Raw genomic sequence first — 17,386 nt, 5'->3', positions numbered from 1 at the left:
GTGGCTGCTTGGTAGAATAAAACCAAAGAAAAAACTGGCTAGAATACCATTAGCAAAGTAAAAAGACTGGCAGGCTTATGCATAACAGGATCCATAGACCATGCCTTTTTTGACCTCACACCTTTGCATCTCACGGTGAGTAAGACAGTAAGTTGGAGGGGAAAAGCTGGTAGTATATTTTTATCGGACATATCCGAAATATGAAACCATTAGAAAATCCAACTTTGAAAGAAAGTGTTTCACTAAGTTAACCAACAAAAGAGGCTGGACAGTGAATCTATTATTGTTTGAGGGAACAAACTATCATATGGTATGCGGATGCCTTCAAAACACACGAGGTAACAGGAGCATGAGTGTTTGAGCCAATAACCAAATGCTCGTAGTCAATGGGAAAATACTCCAATATTTTTCAGGCGAACATACATGCATCATTGACAAATAGTTATTGCAATTCTAACCGATAGTCTAGCAGCTATAATAGAGCTGAGCGCATCCATAGTCAGCTCTAAATTGTTATGGCACTGCCCAGATGAACTGCAGTCGCATTGCGAACGCTCGATTCTAAACGAGTCGGTCTCGAATCATGATTGTAAATGCTGTTTTGTAATACTCTGTGAACTCGATACAAGTCAAATACTATAGAGAACGCTATATCAAATATTTCAGTTGGTTTGATATCATAAAACAATATTTAAAAACACATTTAGATACGTTTGAATCGAGCGTTTGCAATCCGGCTGCTGATCAAAAACGTTAAGATTACCTTGCTCTGAGTTTCAGGACACAGAAAACTTGAGGGAAATGACAAAGCCTCTACCTAGACAAAAGACCGAAGTTCTATTTACAAAACGAGAACTATTTGTGGCTTGGGGAAGATCTACAAATACGAGCTCAAATTGAAAGATACGAGAGAGTCCAGCTCTGGGACCAACTCACCGTTTTGGATGAAATTACATAAAGGTTTCAAAAAGAGTAAAGACTTTGTCGCATTCAGCAAAACGAACCTATATTCAATCACAGATTTCTTTTAAGGACTCTTAAGACTCACCTTAAAGGGAAAAACACAGAAAATGCAGATTCTGTGGGGATGTGGAAGAAACACAGTGTCAAAAATAAGGACCAATCGGTTTGAAAGCAGCATCATTGATTAATGAGAAGAAGATTCCTTCTCTAAAACCGACTCAACTGCTTGATTACAGTTTTGCAGTTGGAGAACAAACTGTGATGAAACCAGACTCAGCCCAGATTCTAAAAAGCACTGCAGCCTTAATGCTGCAGTGCATTGTCAATCCGAGATCTACAATTTGCAACTATTCTACGTTTAGTAAAATTTGTCAAATAAGTAATGATCATGATGATGTGGACTACTAAATGTCACCTAAAGTTTCTTACTGTACTTTAGGCAATTCTATCAGGGATATCAAGCAGCATTTTTGTTTTGGTAAAGATAATTTATGTCTGATAATTTATGGATATTGTGGGCTTAAATGCATTAGTTGGAGACGTCAGAAAATTCAATTCAAACAAAACTTTCGTCAGAGGTGACAGGATTAGTGTACTTGTTTTCAATTATTTTTGCGTAACTTGCCAGCATAGAAATAATACCTTCTTTTCCGGAATTTATCTTTTAAAAATCTTTATTTTTAAATTATAGGAATTCTTCTGTTTCTCCTCCATCTCAAAATTAAATTTTCTGTAAGCATTTATGCGCTTTTTTAATTTTTAAAACAGTTTATAGTTGCATAAAGATGTCTGACAATAATAAGACAAGTTACTGATCATTTAAAATCATGAATTAAAAGTGCAAGTATGTAGGTGAGGAAAGTTAAAAAAAACTGTTTTGAGGAAAAAATGTAAGAATGTGGTGAAACACAATTTTAGCAAAGCAAATAGGTATTACTTCAATTAAGACAAATGTTACTTTATTACTCCCTTCTTAAGATGTTTGCTGTGGAAACGGACATAGAAGTGAAATCCACAAATTAATTATTGTTTTCTACCTTTAATCGAAGTTTTAACGCATAGTTTTTAGTAACGTTGTAAATTCTGATTAGAAACTAATGAAGGTAAATAAGTCTGCTACAAGTTTGCCACTCCATAATAAATCTCATGTTAGATATAACATGCAACTACTTGATACTACATGAGCACCGTAATTTATTACCGTACATTACCAGGAATTAAACTTCATGTTAACATACCACACTTACTATATTCCACGCTCATCTATCACCATCTCGGATATTGATATTCCCTATCTACGACTCAACACTCCAAGCATACCTCTGACATACCTCTGCCTTTGCATAGAATTTGTTTAATATTCCTGTAATGTTGCGCTTACCTAAAAAAAGAGAAAAATACATTATTAGACTTTGAATAAATATTTAAAAGGTGATTAGTTCTAAGTTTATGACACGTCTTAAAATAATAAATTAACGTGAAATTATCGTGGCGCTTGTCTGAAACGACCGCCTTATCAGGAGCTTTCCTAACGGTCCTATTTTAATGTGACATAAAATTTAAATTTTCATCATTTTTTTGAAATGCAAATATGTGTAGGAATTCTTGAAATGATTGCCCAACTGGCACCGACATAAAATATTTGAATATCTAACATCTCGCATGTCGCGTCATGGAAACGAATTGACTTGCCATCCCATATCGCCACTTTCGTGACCATCTGTTTTATTTCATCAAACCTAACTGCATCGGTAGCAAATCTGATTTCACAATACGGTCGACGTGGGTGAATAACACAAATTTATTACAAAATTCAATCTTTCCGCATCGCGGCATCCGAACAGAAATTCTTCTTATCGAACTCGTCGATCTTAGCTCCGCGGGCGTTAATGCACCAAGAGATGTACCTACTTAAATTTTATTGTAAAATCATGCTTTTAGCGCTTTACCCAACAAGAACAACCTATTGAGCGAATAAACGTCATTCGACTGGAACTACAACTTATTTTACCTTTAAACGACAGGTATTGCCATACAAATATGCAGCTTAGTTGCTCCGTACCGAAGAAAGCATGATATACTTGTAAAACATTTTGATTGGATTTATTATTTTATATACATTCCTAGTTATATTCATTCACCTGTCTTGCTATTATGATACACGTAGTGAAAAATTATTGTTTGCACTGAAAGGCATGACAAAATAGATGTTTACATTACTAGTGTGGTATGAGCATTTTTATAGTCACACGAGTGGAAGATATTGCCGTGATGGTGAGCACACAAGACTATTAATTGGTCAAACTACACGGGTAATTGGTCACTTTATAACTTTGAGTATGTTCTTTTTGTATCTTTTCAACACAATTAACTAGACACAATATGATGATTAGGGAACATTCTTAGCAGGTTTTGATAAAAACGTTCCACACCTGATAATATATTTAGCTTAACATTGTCATATAACAATGTAATATGCTCCTTCCTCTTCAAGTGCCTATTCACTCCAAATATTAGCGATCATCCTGGCTATGATGACCTTATTCACGTGTTTTTAAGTTTTTCAGTCATGATACCCTTCGCTTTTCAAATCCTCTCTTGCCATAGACCTTTTTCCTGGAGAATTTTCTTAAAAAGCTAGCACTATATGACCTACATAAAAAGTTTTCTTCTTTTTATAGTGTTTATCACGTCCCTTCCTTTGATCATTCTTCGCAGTAGAGACTCATTAGACACCCTGTTTATCTCATGTATATCCACATTTCAAATGCTTCAAGTCTTTTTTAGGTCGCTTCTGTCGATCGACTCGAAGTTTAGGTTCAAATTGTAAATTTTAAAAAGTTTTCACTTTTTGATGAAGGTTTGTCTTGCTTTCTTTATTCTAAATTGAATCTCTTGAAAGTGGTTGCTCATTAATCGTTCCCAAATAAGTGAACTTGTGAGTTCATTTTTAGACCATATTATTCATCCTGTTCATTAACAAGTCAATTAGACAAATACTATTGTGTCGTCCGCGTAACGAATGTTCCATGTGATGAATTGCATGGTCGGTGTTATCTAAAGCTTTGGTCAATATTTCCTCCGAGTATTACTTAAAGATGACAGGAAAGAGAATAATCCCTGTCTAACTACACGCTGTATAGCAATGGTATTACTCTGTTCTTTTGTATTGAGCTTTATGGTGGGTTTCAGTATAACGTCGGTATGATTCTAACATCCTTATCTAATCCAGTGTTCCTCATTACTTGCATCATCTTTTCGAGCTGTACCTTATCGAACGCACTTTTGTGGACAAAAATGTAAAGGAGTAAAGACGAAAAACAAAATTTGGATCCGTCTACCCTGATTTGGTCGAAAAACAGATATAAAGGAAGTAATGCATGAGCTTAAAAAAGATGATAGCGGTCTCTAAATTGTAGCCTAGCATTTAGGGAAAGCTTTTAAATTTTTTGTACAATCAGTGATGCAGATTCTGAATATCCATTAACCCTAATTGAACGAGCCGCATATTGGCGTATTTTGGGTTGGAGAAATATGTACCAAAAAGTCAGGATCTCTCACGGCAGTCAAACTTTACTTTTTAACTCAATTTATTGTAAAGGTTCTTCAACGAAAACATTTTAAACAAGAACTTCTTAATTAAATTTAATGCAGAAGTTAATGAGTACTTAACAAATGCGTAGAATGTTTTTGGACGAAGTAAGTAGATTAGGAGTTACGAGTTGGAGGGAAGCTAAATTACAAAGAATCTTCTATATTAGCCAGGCGGCACTGCTTACGTGCAAAACATGGTCAAGACTGGTAGATGAGTGTCTACAGAGAATTACGGAACTGGCAGAACATAACAGGGTAAAACTTGTATGGGTACCAGGTCACTCAGGCATTCCTGGAAATGAAAAAGCAGATGAACTTGCCAGGCAAGGCTCAAATGCAAACATGATTGGACCAGAACCATCTGTAGGCATACCTAGATGCTCAACAAGACGGGTCACTGGAGAATGGATCAACACAAAACACCTGGAACGCTGGAAGACGTACCCAGGAAATAAGCATGGGAAGCAAGCTATTGCAGGACCAAATAAAAATAAGGCTCAAGAACTGCTAAAGTACAACAGGAAAGAACTGAAAGACCTAACAGCGCTTCTCACAGGGCATGGACGGAAACTATTCGATGATAACCTGGACTGCAGACTATGCGGGGAGGAAATCGAAACGTTTGAACACATCATATGTGAATGTGAAGCACTTGGTCAAAGGCGACAAACAATCTTCGGGAAAACTAAGTTAGTACTGAAAGAGATACAAAGAGCACCAAGCAAGGACCTTCTCCACCTCGTACGGGAAACAGGGATAATGGACTGGTGTAACTAAAGTACCACAAACATGGGGACAGTACAATAAGCCATTAGGCTTACGTGCTATCTGGAGCTGACAGCCGACAGACCCATGGAGAAAGAAAAAAAAAAAAAAAAATCCCATTCTATTTTCCTTAAAATATTACGTAACAACTTTTATTCTAAAAACCGAACATGTTCAGTTTGCAGATCTTTTGCACGTTCGCATGTATGAGACCAAACATCGGTTTTTCCCAAGGTTTTTTTGTTTATATGCAAGATGATTTTGCAAGCCCACTTTTCATTAAATCTTCTTGTTTGAGAAACGCCTCAATATTGAAATGCTATTCTGTTCTAAAATGTTTAATTTTATGACAACGAATGCTATCTATATTGAGGTACTTTTGGATCTTCCAACCTCAGCATGACTTTGCATGTATTTGACAATTTGGTTGATTTGGTTTCCATCTGTCACTATTCGGAATAGTTGTTTTATCGTGTTCAGGAGTTCTCGATCCTTATTCAGCTGTCTGAGTATCTCTTCATTACAGATATGTACAGTCCACGGGATCTTGAAGATTCTCCATAACACCACATCACTCAAACGCTTTTATTTCATACATGATGTCCACTTTTATGTCTCATCCGTACAAAAAGATGCTCTTAGCTCTTTATATGTCATTGTTCAGCCAGCTAATCAAATATTTGAAATGTGATACGAGTTCACTGTTGTGTCCGTTGATTGTAATCGGAATTGGTTCTATGTTTATTCTACCTACAGTCATTCATTTCGTTTTCTTAATGTTTATATTAATCCCCAGCTTCGACCAGCCTCATGCACTCTAGCCAGCAGCATTTGCAAGTCTTCCATGTTTTCTGTAATCACCAGCGTACCTTACGTTGTTTACAATTTTGTCACCTATCTTTACTTCCTCTGTTCTGCCATATAAAGCATCACTACATATGTTCTCTGAATAACTATTGAACAAAAGGGGTGAAACAAAAATTTTAAGGTAAATTACTACATCATTTTAAGAGATGACAATGTCCTCTTTGTTTCATATATCACAGACTATAAAGATATTTCCTGGAGCATATGGTAATATTCGTGTGGTTAAGGTCAGAACTTAAAATGGTACTTTACTAGAGCGATTACAAAAATATGTCGTGTACGTACAGAATCAGTAAAAATTGACAATCAAAGATGGATCCGGATCAAAAATTGTTTGTTTAAATTTTGACAACTAGTTTTAAAATCCAATTTATTTGTTTTAACTTGTCATTACGTTTTATTTGAACACACTGCGCGTCTTTTTGGTCATATCTGGGAAATAATAATTTCAATGGCATTTAACACACACAATTTTTGAGATATTACTTTGTATGAAAAGTTTGTAACAGACTTTCATAAAGAAATTCCTCTGAAAAATAAAGCTGACTTGTTCAAAGACTTTCTGAAATATTAACTTATTAGGTTCTAAGGTAATTTTGTTCTAAGGTATTTTGTTCTATATGTATTTGATCTTACGAATTCTCATAAATACAAATTCTTATCTACTACAGGGGAAAATACATATGTGAAATCTATATGAGACTCTAAATAAATATTAAAAATATTTAAGTTTGCTACTGAAAATATTTAGTAGACTACCCAGTACGAGTATACAAATAAAAGTTTACATTATTCTTCACTGAAAAGAATAGAGAAAAATACTTATCAGAATTGGATTTAAAAAAATATCATCTCAAGCTTATTTCCCAACACAATAAGTTTTAAATAAAACTCATAATACAGAATTTAGCTTAAGAGAAGATTTATTTGTAGATTTGTTTAAATCATTGACATGAAGAACAACTAATGTGACTGTGAATTTTAATAATGGTCTATACAAGATGTTTTATTCTTCTTCCACCAATGTTCACTGACTAAAAAAGTCAAAACAGTATAAGACACGGATTCTTCCACCTACAGATGATGTAGAAATTAAATATTGAACATATTCATTACTAATGCAAGGAAATCGTATTTAAATGTCCTAGTTAGTATTCACATCAGTGAACAAGGAATACCTTTTACGAGCTCACTCTGACTAATGTACCTTTTGTTATCATCAATAATAGTGCATCATTATTCATATCAATAACCCAGTAAACTGTAAAATAGCTTTTTATTCTAATTACACTTTGTTAGGTAACAGATATTTTTAACTTTATTTTACACACAAACGAATGTTTATACAGTTACATTTTATCAAACATAGTTAAGAATGACAATTTTTCTTACAATTTCCTCCATTATTGTACTAACATTAACTATTGTTACCCAATTAACACAATAAAAAGCAGTAGTGTACATACTTGTTTTGAAGGTCAAAAATTAAATTAAAATTTCTACCACAAATGTCGAAAGGAGTAAGTTAAACCGCGTTTTAAAAGAATTTTAATGGTTTCTAGTTTACAAGGTGATTATCACAATAGATGTAAGATAAAACACACCGTATAATTGTAATTACACACAGTGATAGCAATGCAAGAATGAAATTAATTAATTTAGGAAAGAGAAAAAATGCAAACCATCCTACTTTCAATTTACAAGTAATTTAGTAAAAGCTGATGCTCTATGTTAATAGATTGTATTATTATTCAGCCAGCAGTAAACCGGTTTATAGATACACAATTGAATTAATCAAAAATCAATTTGATACTAATCTTTAATAACATCCGAGCAACAAGATAACCAAATTGAATTTTTAAATCAATCAGTACACTTTGACGTTCGAAGCTGATGTATTCCTGTAGGTGCTTGCATAATCTCTGTATAATAGAATAATTCATTCAAATATTTATAATAGGAAGCTACATTCGATTGTGGTTGTTAAACGATTTGATTTCTTCATAGCAGGTTTCACTAACTCTTCTTAAACGGACTGCATTACAAGAATTTTAAGTTAGTGGAGACTTGACTTCATTTATCGCATACAAAAGTTATTTATTTACGCCTACCAGCTTTCGATTTAATGATAGGTTTTCATTTAACTCGCTTGGATTAATTTAATAATAAATTGGTAAAATCATCTCATGTTACAGCCGTCATGTTCGTATTAGATACGGTTAGTAGGGCGAAATATTCTTAATTTCTCACACTTCACACTTTAATAGAGTTCTTGATAAAGGCCCAAACTGGTACTGTCCTGACATGGTTTTCTGAATTTTGTTCGTTTTACTGAAGGTATTGTGGTTATTCACGCACTGTAGAGTATTTTATTCGTCTTTGGTAATTTTGAACTTAAGATTTAAAAAAAAATAAAAAATATGTTTCATCATTGAATTAAAATATTTGATGCACAGGCAAAATGCTTAATTGCACTGTTTTCGAGGTAGTATTGTACCTGTCACTTTTATCCTTTAGGAATGTTAGAAAATAATTTTAGTAGACGTTCCTTCTCAGTAAGTAGTAAAAAAATATTTAGATATCTATCATAAAACGAAAATAATGAAGTACAAATACAAGAAGAAATCATGCAGCCAAGCAATTAAATTCCATTTTATTGACCTTTCTTGACTTCTTTTGACTACTACAGTTATGAATTCTACCGATTATTGTTTACTGGTACGTTAAAACTTTACAACGGTACTAAATTTGTTTTAAATAAACGTACAATTTGAATTTGGAGATCCCTTTTGCCTTCATTCGGCTAATGTTTCTTTCGGCCTCTATACTCAAATAACTACATTTATTATCCAACCATGTCATTTATGTGCAATAAAAATTTTATTATCCCAAATACTAAAATTAATTTCAGTAAAAAAACACTTAAGCATTCTGTAAGAGAATACTAAAAATACATAATGTAAAGACGAGGAAGAAATAACAATACCGCAGGCAATTCGAGTCGCCTGCCGCAGTTGCTAAACCCACAATTTCCAGTCGCTTTATCGATTTTGAAACCGAAATAAATTCAATTTTCCTAAACTGAAGTAAAAACAATAATAACTTTGAAATGTAATTCAGTTTATTTTCAACCCTATTTGAAATCCTGATATTACTGAAGTGTTGTTGGTAAGTTTGAAATTGCATTACAACACGCAGTATGCAGGTACTATAATTTAGGTAAAACTTACTTATAGAGTGGTCAAATATGTATATTTTTTAGTGATGGGTAAATATTTTACTATACCAGGAAAGCCAGTAATTCTGTCACAAATTTTGACACTGCTTTTCTCCCTGATTGTACCAAATTTTGTAGTATTTTTTATGTTATCGGATAGGAAATTTAATAAAGATTCCAAAAATGTGCTTAAAATAGTAGTTTTCTCACTGCAAGTTGGTTTTAGAGCCAATTTTGTTCCTGACTGTCTTTTAAACTGTGTTCAAACTTCAGACCACAACTTCGATCAACAGATTAAAATATTTGTTGCACCAAACCAGTTTTTCCTAATTAACTCGAAAACGGTAAAAGTTAAAAAAAAATAGCAAGAGGCCAAAAATGTTTCTAGTCAACTGCTTATCATCACCGTAAATTTGCAGGACCGTTTTTGCTTCCAGTATACAGGGTGTACAAGAAAGTTATGGTGGTTTACTGTTTTTGTCACCCTGTACGTAATTTTTAAGATAGACTTTTTTACTCTACACCACTCAGAAGAGCAGCTCAAAACAGTTCTTTTAAGTGGTTGAACTACCCTGAACTCCCAAAAATAACTGAGTTACAGGGTGTTCAAATTTCAAACCAAAATTGCAACTGATTTTAAAATTTGTTACATCAAATCAGTTTTTGCTAAATAACTCAGAAACGATAAAAGTTACGAAAAATTTGAATGAGAGCAAAAATATTCGTAAAGAACGGCTAAACTCATCCCTGAAAGTTCCATAGTCCGTCAGTGCCGCTACTATATAGAGGGTGCATAAAAATTGTAGTGATTCCAATTTTTTGGCCACCCTGTATGCAATTATTAAGATAGAATTTTTTCCTTTACACCATTGAAAAGAAGAGCCCAAGACGGTTAATTTGAGTGGTTCAACCTCCCTGAACTCCCAAAAATAACCGACTTACAGGGTGTTCAAATTTCAAACCACAATTTGAACTGATTTGAAAATTTGTTGCATCAAACCAGTTTTTGCTAAATAATTCAGAAACGGTAAAAGTTACGAGAAATTTGAATGAGAGCAAAAATATTCGTAAAGAACTGCTAAACTCATCCCTGAAAGTTTGACAGTCCGTCAGTGCCCCTACTATACAGGGGTTGTATGAAAAGTGTAGTGAGTCAGATTTTTTGGCCACCCTGGATGCAATTTTTAAGATAAAATTTTTCGTTTACACCGCTGAAAAGAAGAGCTCAAGACGGTTAATTTGAGTGGTTCAACATCCCTGAACTCCCAAAAATAACCGACTTACAGGGTATTCAAATTTCAAACCACAATTTCTTTGTTGCTAGTTCGGTTTACTGTCTCACCACAGAAAAAAGATTGGTTGGGAAAATGGAATTTTGCACTATTTTCAACTAAGTTGAAATTAGTATTAACCTAGTCGTCCCAACACAAGACCACTGATAGGCTCGGTCTTGATTCCTCAAAACGCTAACGTTTCGGTGGAAAGCTTACCACCGTCATCAGAGATGACAGGGAAATGCAGACTAGATGAAGCCGAATTAAAATAAAAAAATAAAAATAAATACGTCAAAAACACAGTATATGACAAATTTGGTATCAAGCCAAAACATTATATTTGGTCACGAAATACAAATAGGACAAGACAACCAGATGGGCGATATTGGACGACGTATAAATCTGGAGAGGGCTGCCTTTGGAAAACTGAGATATGTTTTTAGAACAGAAATCCCAGTCTATCTTAAACGGAAGGTCTTTGAGCAGTGGATACTCCCAGTTATGCAGTATGGTGCTGAAACACTAAAACTCCGAGTTACCTAAAGAGATATGGAACGTTCCATCCGGGGAGTAAGCTTAAGAGACAGAATATCAAACGAAATAATACGACAAAGAACCAAAGTTGTAGACGTAGTCGAAAGAATAGCTACTATGAAGTGGGTTTGGGCAGGTCACTTGGCAAGAACGAGAGACGAGAGATGAACAAAAGGAGTGATTGAATGGCATCCCCGACACGAGGAATTAAGAAGTCAAGGAAGACCTCCAACTCGTTGGACGGATGATCTCAGGAGAGTGGACAGTAATTGGTTAAGCGCAGCACAGGACCACACTAGATGGAAAATGCTAGGGGAGGCTTATGTCCAGCAGTGGACAAGATTAGCTGTTTGATGATGATGATGAGTCAAGAGAAGTTAGTTATTCTATGAAAAACGTTTTTAATTTCATGTTATTCCTAAATTAAGAACAGACTATTATTACCCAACCGGAACAACAACATGTTTAAATAGAACCGATATTGAATTTACATTTTCTGAAAGGTCTAACATTTTTCCTTATTAAAACAATGAAATTAGGCCACCGCTGCAGTGATATGCACCTGAGTTGTAAACAAATCTGGCATCATTTCGCGCTCAACAAATTTAACTTCTGGTGTTCTGGTTAATGCGTTTTCGCGGTTGTTGGGCAAGTTTAACTGGCTAGTTTCGACGCAACAACTTTTTTCCCGATTTTATTAAGTCTTTGGCCACATCAGCTCAACATTTAGGTTATAAGCAAAGATGAATGAAAATAAACAGGTAAAGTTGCTGTCTTGCATTCGTTCGCCAAACTATCCCACCTCAGTGTAAACGGAAGCTGGAGTTTTTGTTAAAAATAATCTGTAATCACACGAATAAAATATGAGAGAAAACAGGTTCAGACTCTAAACTTGCTGAAGGGCGGTCTTAAAGAGATCAAAGGAGAAAGGATGTATTAATAAATTAGTAAGCCAGTCATACCAACTGAAACCATAAGTAAGCAAATTCCCTAAATAAAATAATTGAAACATTTTGTACTCGAAAGAAAAGAAGTTAGTGAAAGGCAAAGATATTTTTTTAGTAAGCAATATTGTGTTTTGTTTTAATAAGAAAATATAAGAAGACAGGCTAAATCAGGTATTTGACCAGGTATTTGATAAGACAAATCCACATACCTTTAAAAATTAAGCCAACACAGTCACTAGAACAATTCTCATAAATCTGTTTACATAAAATGTCTATTTTCGAACTATTTTCAAATCAATACTGCTCAATACTGACAAATCTAAAAATTAAATCAATTATTCTATTTCTATTTTCTCTTTCTTTATATTTAGTAGGTAGCAAATTTTGATTTGGTGACGTAGTAGTGGGATCGTGGAATTGTCTGAAAATTCAAATCTGTTTGAAGGCAACTTGTGTTTTTATTTGTCACTTTTATCTCATTCGATGAGTATTAGTGGTATAGTAGGGATACAAGTATGGAAATTCTAAATTATACGCAGGAAACCAATGATAGATGATATAAAATATTGATTTTATTCCATCCAATTCTGCTTTGTGATTCATGAACATAATGATTAGAAATGGCAAAATAGTCGTTAACTTTATGGTAATGACCCTCCATTTGTTCTGAGCGGTTTAATGACTGTGATTGTTTTACTTTAGCGAATTTTAGCGATTACATTGTGGTCTTAAGTCTATCCAAAACTTTTTCTATCACAGATATACATAATTATTGAATATACGGAAATTTATAACAAAAATACTATATAACTTTGTTGCGTCATCCTAATTTTGTATAAATTTCATATTTTTTTTAAAGAGAAACTATAAATATACATTTAGAAGTAAATAAAATAAATGCTATGCTAAAGATTGCTTGATGAGTAATTATTTACAAACTTACAAAGAAAGAAGAGGTGAACAAATCTGACCATAAATTAAAATGTAGATTCTGATTGATCAAAATACGTGTAATTGGTAGTTATAGTCAGTTATATCACTAAAAATTAGAAAACCAGATGAATTGTCTCACTAGCGGTTTTATAGAATTAACTTAATTAAAATTCTGCACAAGTATACGAAAATATACATTAACAGGAAGTGCTATACTAATTAAAATATAGACACATCCTAATAAAACTTAATTGTCAACATCGGGGGTCGTTATTTTCGTAATTCCTACAAAAAGCTTTAGTGGACAAAAATCCTTGTTTCAATGAGTGAGTTTCATCTTACGAGCACTAATTTTAACTCAAAATGTATTTGATCTTGAAGAAGTTTACCATTATTATTTTAGATGGGATGGAACAACAAGTAAGTATAAGTAGTAAATTAATTCGAATTCGATTTGCATTATAATATGTGACGATACTACATAAACCTACAACGTGATTAAAATTAAAAGGTACACTAGATGAACGTTTCTATGTCTGCCATCTGTCAATACTTCAAAACAAAGCATTTTCACATTTACATTACAATTAAGTACGGTTAATTTTTAAATTAACATTGTCATGAGCTGACACAGGGCCTCCAAGATCACTTGATCTGACTTCTCCCGAAGTTTAACTCTAAGCGATGAGCCAGTATTCTTGGTTTTTTATTATGGTCATTTTGGTAGTTTTTGATATTGAAAACGCGATATTTTGGCACATAACGTTGATTCTGCTCTGTTTCAGCACAATTCTATCAAAATAGTCTCTTAAAGTAATTTATAATTTTGAATCTTCGAATGGCTGAAACAGATGTTTTTCTAGTCGGTTCGTGGGTCAGATCATAAAACTTGGTTGTCCATTTGTAAAACGCAGCACAGCTTGACTGGTCTGAAATACTGACATGTTGACCAACCAAAAAGCTCCTTGTAATAAGTGTTGAAAAAACACCACCAAGGGTCAGTTTAGCGCCAACACTTTTGAAGTAGTTGCTTAAGTTCTAAATTCATATTTTTTGTATTGAACTTGATACTTAATTTGCAAGTAGACTTTCTATAACTAGTGTATTTTTGCTGGGTAACTTTAACACCTATTTGAGCATATCCAGACACCTATTTAGTTACCAAAAAGAACAAGTGCTTAAAGTTGTGTAGGGGTTTCCTTTGGTCTTTTCCTAGCTTTTCTCTGCTCGTAGAGCATCAACAACTGGCTTCTGGACTTGGATTCCTTCACACTAACGTGGCCACGGACTTTTGCTACAGATTGGATTTGGCGAGTTACATATTCCAGATATAACATATGTATACTGGTAACAGTTTAAACCAGTTTGGCACCAGGATAATAAGTTGGTGCGGCCTTGGGACAGATTTGTTAACTCTCATACTAAAATAATTGTAATCCTTTGTACTATTACTAATTTTCAATTTTTCGTTAATTTCCTACTAATTTTCAATTTTTCTTCATTTCCTCATCGAAAACCAATGTGTCTTGAACAATTTAAAAACTGTAAGTTTGTAAACTGCATATTTGTAATTTTTTGTAAAATACATATACTATTGAGATTGTTTGATTCTCTGAGATTACAGACACAGATGATGGTGATGATGATTACAGATTACTCTGAGTAAAACAAAAAAAAACACATCTGCAGTAAAGGTGTTTTAACACAAATTTAACGTCAACGAGCGATCATGTTATCTTATGTAGAAAATTTAGAACTGGTTGGTTGTTGTCCAATCAAATTAGCTTTGCTGTTAAGCAGTGCAACCTATTTGACATTTCAATTTTGCTCTTCCATTCACTATTATGATCTATGTGACTAGTACCATGTATATAATAACTCGTATTGCAATGTCCTTAAACCAATAAAACTTCTCTAATAATACCAATAACAACAATACATTTTTCTATTTTGATAGGTCACAGATTAGTCATTTGTCTTGTACAACTTTCTATCAAAGCTTGCTAGGTACATACATACCGGATATTATTTGAACTAAATAGTTATGCTAGGTATGAATAAAAGTGTTAAGAAATAGTCTGTGTCGGTTCTAATATTTTACAGAATTTTCTAATACGACACCTTCTGCTAACTTTTGTATTCCTAATGGATTGACAGTTTAAACGTAAACATTTTGAGGTTAATTGCAGGTAAACAAAAACCAATTGAATTAGTTAATTTTAAGTATTTTGAAAGTAGAATAAAGTCATAAACATTTAAAAAATCGATAAATAGATGACTCGAAAAAATACTGATGTATGATTTGCTTCTTTCTAAAAGCTTGCCAATGTCGAGCTTGATAAAATACTTGTGATCTCGTGATGAGTGGTAACACTGCCAAATCAATCAATTGGTAAACGTGAGAAGGCTAATAACAGACAGAACTATGTTGGAAAATGGCCAAAAACGAAACTACAGGATGATGTTTGACGTACAAGAGTACACATCAGTGTCCTAAATGAGTCTTAAAACTCTTGTCTTAGTTACAGTTTAGTACCCTTTAGGCCGCGTGTCACTTTGTGTCAAAGGCGGTCCTGAACTGTCATGAAGTCTTTAACACTCTTGGAAAATCCAACAGGCAAAGCCAACGAACTGGCTAAGCTGGGTTGGGAGACGGCCAGTCATAAACACTCCGACCAATGGCTGAGAACTACAGGGTTGGTTCACTCTAAGGAGTTCATTAAGGAGCCCTCTAAGAACAGGACCAACAATCTCCTGCAACTCAGCAGACCACACCTGAGCTGCTAAGGGCTCACATTCACCGGATAGGCCTGGCGGAAGACGCCGAATGCCGCTGGTGTATGGAAGATGACGAGTCGGGAGAACTCCAGATCTTCCATATTTGAACGGGCGGAAGTACGCCCAGGAGACCTGGACAACCTCTCATCCAGAGCAGTTATTCGGTTCCTCAGGGAGTCGACTATTCTGGATGAGCTCTAACTTATGTGTGAGCCACAATAGACCTGCGGTTGCGGTGGAGCCCACTCACGGTACATAACTAACTACGGTTTAGTACAGTAAGTATTAGAACTAGCTGACCTTCAACACGACAGTCCATAGCAATACAATATAAATCAACTTCCGAACACAGCAATTATTTTATTAACCTTCAGGCTAAGCCTAATCTTTTTAAATAACAGTAATATTTCGATCGCAAAAGCTTACATCGTTTATTACTTCTGTCGAATCTTAGGTGAATTAATCTTTCCTAAAAATGATGATGTTTTATTTTGCTGCTTGTATCATTCTATTGCTATTTATATCTTAAAGGTGTAAATAAACTTATTTGGAAGCTGGACTATTGCGAAACCAAGGAAATGAATTTCTACTCAGACATGAATGGAGAATGAAGTAATCTTATAATTTGCATTGATAATCTTGAACGTGTGGTATGTATGACATCAGTTAGATCGGTATCTGGACAACGCCACTGCTTTATTTATATCTTTTTAGCATACCAGCGTCGTTTTCCCAAGTCTGAATTGTGTGATTACATTTCTTCCAGCACTTAAACTTGTTCCTCCATTTCTTTTTCAATGTGTATTGGTATGGAAAATCATTTACATATAGTCAGCATTTCTCCTTAAAGCGACCGGCACGCCATTTTAATAAGAGTACAAATAAGGCCAAAACGTTCGGAAAGCCAATTCGATTGAATATCGAAAACCACTTAAATCGATAATGGGCAAGGCGACCGCGGATCGAACGGCATCCGATTCGTTATTCAGTTGTTTTGCATGCTGATTTACCAATTAGAATAAATCAAGTAGCGTTTTCGATAAAAACAAATGACAGCTTGAAACAAAGTACCCAATTAAAGGCACAGTTATGTAGAAGAGTAGCGGCGAAAAAGAAGAGTCGGGATTTTTCCCGGACCTAACCTAAGCCTTTTATGGATCGGGCTTAATTTAATTGGTACAGGGGCCAACAAGGTCGAAACAGAAGATGCATTTTAATGAATCGATAACTCAAACCATTATTGAACTTGGTAGTTTCTTGTTAACGCTATTAGTTGTAATGACTTTAAATTGAAAAATACTAATCAACTTAATTAATCATTAAAATATATAAATAGGCTTTGTACTATTTACATTTCATTAATAACAATGACTCCCAAATAGTGTCACAACTGTAGATAAACGTGAGTTTTGAGATAAGTATTTTGAATTTTCTTGCTAACTGATAACAAAACTCCCAGAATAGCTTTTTAAAATGCCGACCACTTAGGGCTACCTTTTTCACAGCTCACCCGT

At 34.2% G+C, this 17,386-nt stretch overlaps 1 protein-coding gene and 1 long non-coding RNA gene across 3 annotated transcripts in view; both read right to left on the bottom strand.

Moving 5' to 3' along the window:
• Positions 1–2,333, bottom strand: part of LOC145728128 (uncharacterized) — a 49,829-nt gene extending 47,496 nt beyond the window's left edge. Inside the window, exon 1 of the long non-coding RNA XR_014178003.1 lies at positions 2,211–2,333. This is a non-coding gene — a long non-coding RNA (uncharacterized LOC145728128). The remainder of the gene's footprint in view (positions 1–2,210) is intronic.
• The window catches only part of mew (multiple edematous wings), a 154,672-nt gene that overhangs the window by 92,220 nt on the left and 45,066 nt on the right, over positions 1–17,386 (bottom strand). The gene's annotated exons all lie outside the window — the stretch shown is intronic.

Source organism: Ips typographus, linkage group LG1 (assembly GCF_016097725.1).
Source record: "Ips typographus isolate SLU linkage group LG1, UJ_Ityp_2.0, whole genome shotgun sequence".
NCBI lineage: Eukaryota > Metazoa > Arthropoda > Insecta > Coleoptera > Curculionidae > Ips > Ips typographus.
This window is presented reverse-complemented; position numbering and strand designations above follow the sequence as displayed.